At 38.2% G+C, this 9,775-nt stretch overlaps 1 non-coding gene across 1 annotated transcript; it reads left to right on the top strand.

Moving 5' to 3' along the window:
• The first annotated feature begins 5,416 nt into the window (after positions 1–5,416).
• On the top strand, positions 5,417–5,550 carry LOC113598981 (small nucleolar RNA SNORA70). Its single transcript, XR_003419735.1, has one exon. It is a non-coding gene; the product is annotated as a small nucleolar RNA SNORA70 (small nucleolar RNA).
• The last annotated feature ends 4,225 nt before the right edge of the window (positions 5,551–9,775 follow it).

Genomic DNA, 9,775 nt, shown 5'->3' with positions numbered 1-9,775 from the left:
AAAAGGAGGGTTGACAAATTGGGTAAGTAGAGGCAGATGGGACATTGGGAATTTTGCAAGAGACACTGAGATGTCCCTACCCACAGAAGCACGGAGGGAGTTGTAGTTAAGTTGGGCAATAATATTCAAGGGAAAGAAGGCAAAGCAAGACTTAATGTGTGACAATTACCCCAAGCCTTCTGATAGATTCTTCATCGTTAACATTTTGAGGCCCTTTCAGTAGGGAGGGAGGGTGTCAAGATAAAGAGTGTGTGTTTGAATTATTTGACAATGACAATCCACTGACATCTTTTGAACAGAATGTAACCAGATTAGTGGCAGGTTTTAGAGAGATTACTCTGTCAGTCCTCTGCCAAATACATTAATCATGTAGGGGAAAAGTTGAAAGGAGACCTGTTAAACTGTAAGTAGAACGCTAATCCGTGGACACAAATCCATTATATATACAAATGCTTTCCTCAACTCCACCTCACAAGCAATGATTTGCATTTTTTTCTCAGTTTTTAGGGCTATTCATTACTTTTTAATTTAAGACAATTATTTTAATGAATAACAGCTCATATTTTCTAAGTACTTATTTACGACTATTCTAAGTGCCTTATATCCATTTTTTCAATGTATATGAAGGCAGATAGTTAGCCTTATTCGATAGAAATGGAAACTGAGATTTAGACAGATTAAGGCACATGCCCAAGACCACACAGCTGGTAAATTCTGGTGCTGGCATTTATTCTTAGCTATGAATCCAGAGATTTTGTTCTTAACCACTGTGCTACCAAAGAGCAGGCCAAGGAAAGAAATGTCTTGCCACTTTGAGAAAAACCTCATTTCCTTTTAGTGAAGTTGAAAAATTGACTTTTGAGGCCTAGATACTGAGAGAGCTAACAGAATGTTAAGAGCACTCCTGATATTAGATTGCTAGAGATAACTCTTTGGGTAGAGAGCCAATAAAACAGGCCCACCAAGAAGGAAGAAAGCTTCAAAGTTCTATTTAAAGGAGATCCAGTGAGATTCACTTTGAAAATAGGAAGTGGGGCCAAATGATTCAGTGAAGCACATCAAATACCCATTGTGCTTCCAAAATCAAGATCCGGCTGAAAGAACTGAGGAGAATTATGGGGGAGTCTCTTTGTGAGCAGGTGGGTGGTGCCACAATGTGATAGGTTAAGGGGAGAATGTGTTAGAAGGACTGACTCATTCTACTCCCTGCTGCAGCTATTCTGAGTTTAAAGATAAGGTTTAAGCATTGAACTCAATTTGCTGTGAAGGTGACTTGTTGAGAGCTGAAGATAATCACAACTGGATCTCAAGTCTCTGCTAAATAGGCTCTTAAGTGACATTATCCACAGTGTTGTGGACACTCATGGAGACCAAAATGTTTCCATTGTAGTTCCAATACCTGCAAAAGATCAGGGTTTGTTTCAGGTGGCTTTATGGAGTGTCATTCTAGCAAATTCACCATTGGTCCAATTGCTGGATCTGTGGCACTGAAGGCTAGTTTATCATAAGGAGAAATTGCACTGGAATTTATTCATTCTATCCAATTGTACAGGGTGCTGATTTATAAACCAGAATTCAGTTATTAATTTTAAAACCTCAAATCCTTCATGGAATGATTCAAAATACAAATAATGGGAGGCTGGGTGAAAATATGGAGAGAACAGATGGTCTAGATTCAGAAACAGACAAAGCTGTTTCTGAGAACCCAGTTTAGCTAGATGACCTTGAGCAGCATCTTAACAGCTCTGAGTCGCAGTTTCTTTTGGGAAATGGAGATGATGTTATGGAATAAGGCTAGTTTGACTCTAGAATACTCAGCTCAAAGGCAAGGGACATGGTGGGGAGAATTGTAGCCTGCTAAAGCTGGCCCCAGCAATTACAGATGTATGTTCCAATACTCAGGGTCCCAAGAGAAGCAGCTGTCAGGTATGAGTTAAGGTAGGTGTATTATCAGGAGTCTTAATTTGGCGGTTGGACTGTAGCAGTATGAGTAGATCCTTTCCATTTTAGAAAACCCTGGACTGCAGTATTCTTCACCCCAAAGTACAGAATTGTCAAGACATTAAATCAGGTCTTTGATCACATGGCACTGATTTCAGTGTCTGGTCCAAGTGATAGAAGAAGAATGGCAAAATAAGGCGGGTAACCAGGACAGTTCTAGATGGAATTCTGTGCAGTGAACCATCTATCATCATCATCATCACCACCATCATCATCATTGGAGAAGAGTCCCTGGTGCATCCAATCTAAGCCCTAACATTTGATCCAATTCCTTCTGTGTGATGAAAGCAAGGTTGTTATCTTTCCCACCAATTGTACAGCTAACTTTGGTCAACTGTCAAAGATCAAATCAGGGAGGCAAGGCAGAGTTTCTTAGCATCAGCATAAAAGACATTGGATAGTAATGAGGCTCGAGGGGAGTTTTGGAAAGTGCCCCAACTTCATAAGGAGCATCTCTTCCTAGTGCTAGTAAGGTATCAGTTGGGACCACTTGTATGTTGGATCTAAATAGCATTGGTACTGCACCCTCTCCCAATTTCTCAACCTATAGAAGTCACACGCCAAGATTTCTCAGAATATTTTTGTATTTTCAACGAGATATTTTTTTCTTTTTTCCTTCCATCCCTTTTCTTTCTTTCCTTCTTTTTCTTTTATTTTTCGATACCTCTGTTACATACCACAATGGCCAAGATATGAAATCCAGTCCATTCTTCAAGTTTAAAATACACCTACCCACCCCCCAACACACTCTCAAATAAAGTGATCATGACCCTGGTAGACTTCACTAGTGATTTTTGGAAATGAGCAAGAGGATAGGTTCACATAATAGCATGAGAAAAAATAAGTATAATGGATAATTATCTCATCTGGAGATTTCATTACTCTTCCTCCTCCTTTCTCATTCCTCTTTATTTATCTTTTCCATTTCCTTTTGGGTGCAAACTCCCAAAATTACTCTTTTCTCAAACAAAAGAGCTTTCTTCCTCATCAGTTACAACATCCTTTATTGATGTTTATCCCCTCTGCTAAGTTCTTGTCTTTCTAAAGGGAACATAAGGCAGCTTTTGAGGAGCATGATCTCACTACGAAAAGTTCTTATTTGACCAAGAAAGACAGTAAAATAAATTTGATCTTAAGTACTGGTGACCAGGATACTCTGGTGCTCAAATGATTCAGAAATTTTCTTGAATGATGCCAAGAAACACTTAGCAGTTTTTTAAAAAGCCATTTTCCTTCTTTTTAACATTGTAAGCAAATGGCTTTATGAGTGCAATGTTACCTAATGATAATAAAGTTTAAAATTGTCAACTTTTAAGCTGATCTTGTGTGGCTCAGCCAGTTGAGCCACTTGGTTTCAGCTCAGGTCATGATCTCATGGTTCATGAGTTCCAGCCCTGCATCAGGCTCTGTGCTGACAATATGGAGCCTGCTTGGGATTCTCTCTCTCCCTCTCTTTCTGCCCCTCCCCTGCTCTCTCTCTCTCTCTCTCTCTCAAAATAAATAAATAAACTTTAAACATTTTTAAAAAAATAATCAAATCTAGCTTTCCTTGTGTTTATTGCATTTTCGATGGAGGTCGGAACATACAGCGTTTACAAAACACTGTGTTCTCATCAGCAATATTTTTGATGAAATATCTATTAGAATATGATTTTTTCTGCAAAGAATTCCACAGGAGACCAGAATCTATTTTATTTTCTTTTTGTTAGGTTCAGTTTCTGAAAGATACTTTTTAACCCTCTCCCTTGATTCTGAGAGTGGCCCTTATATAAAATCAGTGATTCCCTGTACTCTGGCCATTGCTTCTGAGAAGTACTATGATGGTAACTTTTGTCAATTGTTGCTGCCAGTATAAATGGAGGCACAATTGACAGGGATCCAAAAATATTGCTTCTGATTTTGTTGTGCAGAAAAATGTGATTAGTGTAACCAAAATTTTTGCTGATTCTGCCAAAAATAATCTGTCTCTGTGCAACAGGAAATTTCACTTTTTTAATACTAAGAAATTTATTTTAAAACATTTTTCATATCATTGGTATTTCTAAAGAAAGCAAAACATGTCAACTTCATGAAGAAAGATATAATTCTCAATTTTTAGGAGGATATTTTGAAGCATTGTAATTTTTTTCTATTTCTCTTTATAGTTCCATCAATTTCTGACTTATTTATTTTTTTAATTTAAATTTTAGTTAGTTAACATGTAGTGCAATATTGGTTTCAGGAGTAGAATTCAGTGAGGAAAATTCACTTTTGGGATACTTCATCATGATGGTGGCCAGCAGTATATTTTAGAATAAAAGTTACCTTATACAACCACATTAACAGCGAAACATTCCAGGTATTGAAAACTAGGAGGGGAGGAGATGAAAAGATAAAGAATAAGTAAAATAGTAGGGTAAAATAAAAGAAAAGGATACGATATTGTACCTCAATGTTTAAGCATAAAACTGACTGACTTTTTATAGAAGTTTCCTCTAATACTTAGTTACAAATCTTTTTGGTGATTTAAAATACGGCACATCTTTGCATGTATCTTCCATTGGTATTGCCTGGAATTGGGGCACTTGGCTGGAGAAAGTTGATACAACATCACAAAAGAAAAGATAATATAAAACTAAAAATTGCTCATGCATGTTCCAATAATTTCCTGTCAATGAACCAAGGCAAAAGCAAACCTTTCTTGGCATCACTGTAGTTTGAATGGCACATTCAGTCACTGGCCAAAAACTTTGTGTGTCTGTTTTCTTTTCCTAAGATTCCAGCACATTAACTAGAAGAAACGATGAACTGTTTGGTGGTCCATAATTCCATTGGTGGATTAACATGCTTAATCATGCATACTTTTCCACTTCAATTCCGAAAACATTAAAGAAACATCAAGAGTAATAAAATAGCTTCAAAACACACAGCATAATTTAAACAATAATTCCCATATATAAAATAGATCCCTGCCATTTGTATCAGTGACGGGGCTGCAGCTGTGCTGCCTTATAAATCATCCTCCAAGACAGAAATGAACAAAGCAGGACCAGACCATGGACTGAGGTGAGATGGGGGAAGCCTAAGACAGTAAGGCTGCTTGCTTCTTTCTTTCCTCTTGGGAAGGGAACAGGAGACCAGATCAATGAGTATGTGACAACCTAGAAGCCCTGCCCAGGCGTCACATCTCTATTAGATAAGTGTTGTCCACAGCCCTTTGGGGGAAGAGGTCTTCTCGGGTCAAGTGGAGGTTGCCAGGTTCTTAGTTGGAAGGATGGTGGAAGCTGATACCAAGAACTGTGGGAATATATCTGGTAGAGATGGGGAGGAAGAAGAAAGACTGAAGGCCTCAGCTCCCCAAGCCAGCCAGCTGAACCCTCAGGGATAGCCACTAACCCTGTAGAGAGCTAGAAAGCCACAGAAAATCAAGGGTCTTCTGCAGCCAATTAAGTCGACTGTAATCTTTCCTCATGGGAGCCTGGTGTGCAATGGCTGCAAACAATAGCCTCCTTGGTAGTGTATGCAGCCTGTTGAATATATGGGTTGCCCTAAGGAACCTTGGAGATGGCCCTTTCCAATGGACATTGATGTTTGACCTCATGCTATCTCCAATCTAGGCTCCAGACAGGTATGCAGGGTGCCTTTGGAAAGCCATAGGGCACAGTGATCAGGGTCCACATTGGCCAAGCATCATGACCATCTGTACCAACTTGCAGAACAAGGAGCATGTGACTCAGGCTCTACGTAGGGCCAGTTCCCTGGCTGCTAGAAGATCCATATTTCCAAGAAGTGGGGCTTTACTAAGTTTAATGTAGATGAATTTGAAGACATGATGGCTGAAAAGTGGCTTATCCCAGATGGCTGTGGGATCAAATACATCCCTAATGATGGCCCCTTGGACAAATGGCAGGTTCTGCACTCATGAAAACCTCGGCACTGCCCTTCCCTATTCATGCCCACCAATAAACCTTACTTCCTGTCTGAAAGAAAGAAAGAAAGAAAGAAAGAAAGAAAGAAGAAAAGCAAGGGTCTTAGTAGAAGGACCATTGAGGCTCATTCTTATATGAAGTGGGTAGTTGGAGAGATCTAGCCTGATGCCCACAGAATAAACTTTCTTTCTGAATTTCCAAGAGTATTTCCAGAGACATGTTGCTCATTTACAGGACCTCCTGATATACCAAAGGCCTGCATTCTAGTGGCCCAGAGACTGAGTGGCAGATATTATTAGTATAGGTATCTAGGTCCAGATTGTAGCTACCTGAGAACTACAGTTTTGATATGGCTTAGAGAATGATTTGAATATATTAGAAATTAAGTTATATACCTTTCCATAAAAATTAAATGTTAAAAAAGTGAAATATTAAAATTAGCCCATTACAATATTATCTTTATATGGGCTTTTTGTTCTTATTCCTTTTGATCTTAAAGAAGAGTAAAGAATGTTTTCTTTCCCCAGTGTCCTGGGGTTGGATTTTTTTAATGTGTATGTATTTATTTTGAGAGAGAGAGAGAGAGAGAGAGAGAGAGAGAGAGAGAGAGAATCCCAAGCAGGTTCCATGATGTCAGCATGGAGTCTGATGCGGGACGTGAACCCATGAACTCTGAGATCCTGACCTGAGCTGAGATTAAGAGTTGGATGCTTAGCCGGCTGAGCCACCCCAGTGCCCCCTTGGGTTTGATTCTTTAAGAACTGGGTGTATAGTTTGACAAGTAGGAAAGAATTATATCCTGCTTTATTACCCTGGGTTACCAAAGATCATATTTTTTTCATATTCAAACTAGATGATTCTGACCCCATACCCCACCTGTTACAAGAGTATCTCTCTTCTCTGTCTGGGATCTCTCTCTTGTAATAACTGCAACAACTTCAAGGATGCTTTGTAAGCCCAAGTCAGTCCAAAGAGTCAGGCCTGGTTATTCTGTTTTTCACTCTATTGCTGCCATATCAGATCATGAAAGCTCAGTTGGTCTTGCCATTCTAATATCGACCTTGTCTGCTGAAGGGCAGTCTGCCTTGAATAGAGCAGGTGCCTCAACACTGGGCTGGTAACTCAGTAAAGTGGTGCAATCTTGGTCTCCCTTGAGGCACTTTCTACAGTAGGAATGAGGTATGACACATACTTGGGTGTATTAGTTTCCTAGTGCTGCTGTAACAAACGACCACAAACAAGGTAGGTTAGAGTAAAATGGATTTACCATCTCAGAGTTCTGGAGGCTAGAAATCCGAAATCAAGTTTTTGGCAGGGCTTGTTTCTGAAGCCTCTAGGGGGAGGATCTTTCCTTAGATTCTTCCTAGCTTCTGGTATTGCTGACAATCATTGCTGTTCCTTGGGCTTGTAGCCACATCCAATCTCCACCTCCATCATCACTTGGTAGTCTCCTGCATGTGTGTCTGTGTTCACATTTGCCTTATCTTACAGGAACATTAGTCTTTGGATTAGGGTACATCCCAATGCAAAATGAATTCACCTTACCTTGATTATCAGCAACTTGATTATTTAACCTTCCTCATGATCCATCTGGCTCTGTTGTTCTTCCCACTGACTTGCACCATGATTTCAGCTTCACAAAAAAAGAACTTCATTGACCTGATGTCCTTCATCTTCCAGACAGTCCAATTTTTTTTTTTGGCATGGCATCTTCTTTCTATGTCTGCTCATGCAGACCGATAGACTCTTCTATGGACACTGAATTCATCTCTTACGTTGGACACTAGCCTAGCTATATGCTTGTAAGAAGCATGGCTATATTCTAAAAAAGTTGAGAAGTTAAAAAATATACTGAAAATATCTGATCCCAGTTGAATTGAAGAATTAATTAATTTCTTTAATCATTTAATCTAGTAGTGTCTAATGTAATTTTCTGTGAAAATGGAAAAGTTTTATTTCTGCACTGGCCAATTCAATAGCCAATACCCACATAGGATTACTGAGCACTTGAAATGCAGCTGATGTGGCGGAACAACTGAATTTCTAATTTTATTTAATTTTAATTAATTTTCATTTAAATTTAAATAGCGACATGTAATTAGTGGTTACTGGATTAGACAGCCCAGATCTACTCCAATCTGTTAACATAAAGGAGTGTGTGATAGAACAACATTTAAAACCTCAGGAACAAATAATCAAATTGAATTCATTTGTTATGATAAGAACTTTATACGCTCTTAAGGGTTAAAAAAAAGAAAAGGTGATGAAGCGGATATGGGAGCTTAACCAAATAATTCTAGGGCAAAATGAGTGAGGTCCATCATCATTTATGTGTTGTTGAAGACTGACATCTTAATTTTTCTAGCTTCAAGCATACTTCAAGTGTTATGGGAAACCTGACAAAGGTGAAAATGTTTAAAGTGTATTTAGCCATGTTTTCAGAAGCCAGATGAGATCCTGGAGAAGCCAAGAACCTAGCCTTTCCTGATGAGTAGCTCAGCCACTTGATAAAACTTCTTGGCTCTCATTTGAAGCTACTGCACCAGTAAAAGATAGATTAAGGTATTATCTTCCCATTTTAAAATTGTCTCTTTTAATTTCTCAGAGTCCAATTTACTGTTTTCTTTAGATAAATTGCTTCATTAGCATTCATATGCAAAATGTTATCCAGACTTTAAAAATAGAAGATGTCAAAGTTGAGGTAATATGTCTGATTGGGAGATTATCTTGCTCCTGAACTGGAAATCCAAAGAAAACAAAGAAAGAGAGAGCAGTTAAGCAGAAACATGTCATTGACCCAGGGAGCATATCCATCATAAAGCCTGGAGGAAATATTTCCTTATGCCTCAAAAAGATGAGTTACTTTATGAAAAACTTCAATCAGTTTGATTCAACTTTAAGATGTTAGGGTTTCTGAGTTCCATATGTTTCTGTGGTTGTCAAGAAATCCTTGCAGAGAAAAGTTTTAATGAAAGGTAGCTGAATCTGGAATTAGTATAATGTACCTTCCGATCTCATGGGATAGCTCTAGAGAAGATGGAGGTGTACTGAGTAGACACGGAAAAGGAAACGGACGAGTTGGAAATAATTTAATAACATAAAGACTGCTAATACCTAACTCATATAAACTTATATAGGCACAAATTCCTCAGTCTTTTTCTTTATGAATTCTATCCTAAAGACCAAATAATCTCCAGCTTATATGAATTTGAATGTCCATATATTTACATACTGGCTTTCCAGTTATTCCCCCAAATGATTTTTTTAGAATACACTTGTAAATAAAATCCTCACTTTCCTTAGATAGGAATCAGCTCCTCTGAAATGTAAACTTTGGGTAATTTGCTTTATTAAAATGAAATACTAAGTCTGAGTGTCTAGGTGGCTAAGGAGACAAGGCCCCTCTATCTCTCTCTCCCTTCCTCCCTCATTCCTTCCTTCTTTCATTCTTTCTTTTTATCATATTGCTTTCTAGATGTTGGTGAAAATTATGAGAATTAACTGAGAAAATAAATTATTTTAATATTTTATCTTTCAAAATATTAGTGAAGCCTTCAGTGGTCAAACCAATCTTGTTGCCTGATTTCTATGGTGAGGTGGGAATCAACTGATTATGAAACCCTCTGCCTCCTCTGCTACCCATCCCTCATATTCATCTAAGACAAGAATGCTTTTCTTTTCATTCTCAGGTTCTCCTTTTATTTATCTTATTAAGTCCTTTATTTTGCATAGAGATGAGGAGATGTTTTACTGTTCATATCACTGTCACTTGCCAGGAAACTGATTTATCATATGTGACACTAGAAAAAATAAAACACTAATTTATATTCATGAAGTCCTCATTTGTGCTTTCTAAACAGATATAA

Source organism: Acinonyx jubatus, chromosome B2, assembly GCF_027475565.1.
Source record: "Acinonyx jubatus isolate Ajub_Pintada_27869175 chromosome B2, VMU_Ajub_asm_v1.0, whole genome shotgun sequence".
NCBI classification, from domain to species: domain Eukaryota; kingdom Metazoa; phylum Chordata; class Mammalia; order Carnivora; family Felidae; genus Acinonyx; species Acinonyx jubatus.
Note: the sequence above shows the minus strand (reverse complement) of the source record. Positions and strands in the feature narration are given on the sequence as shown.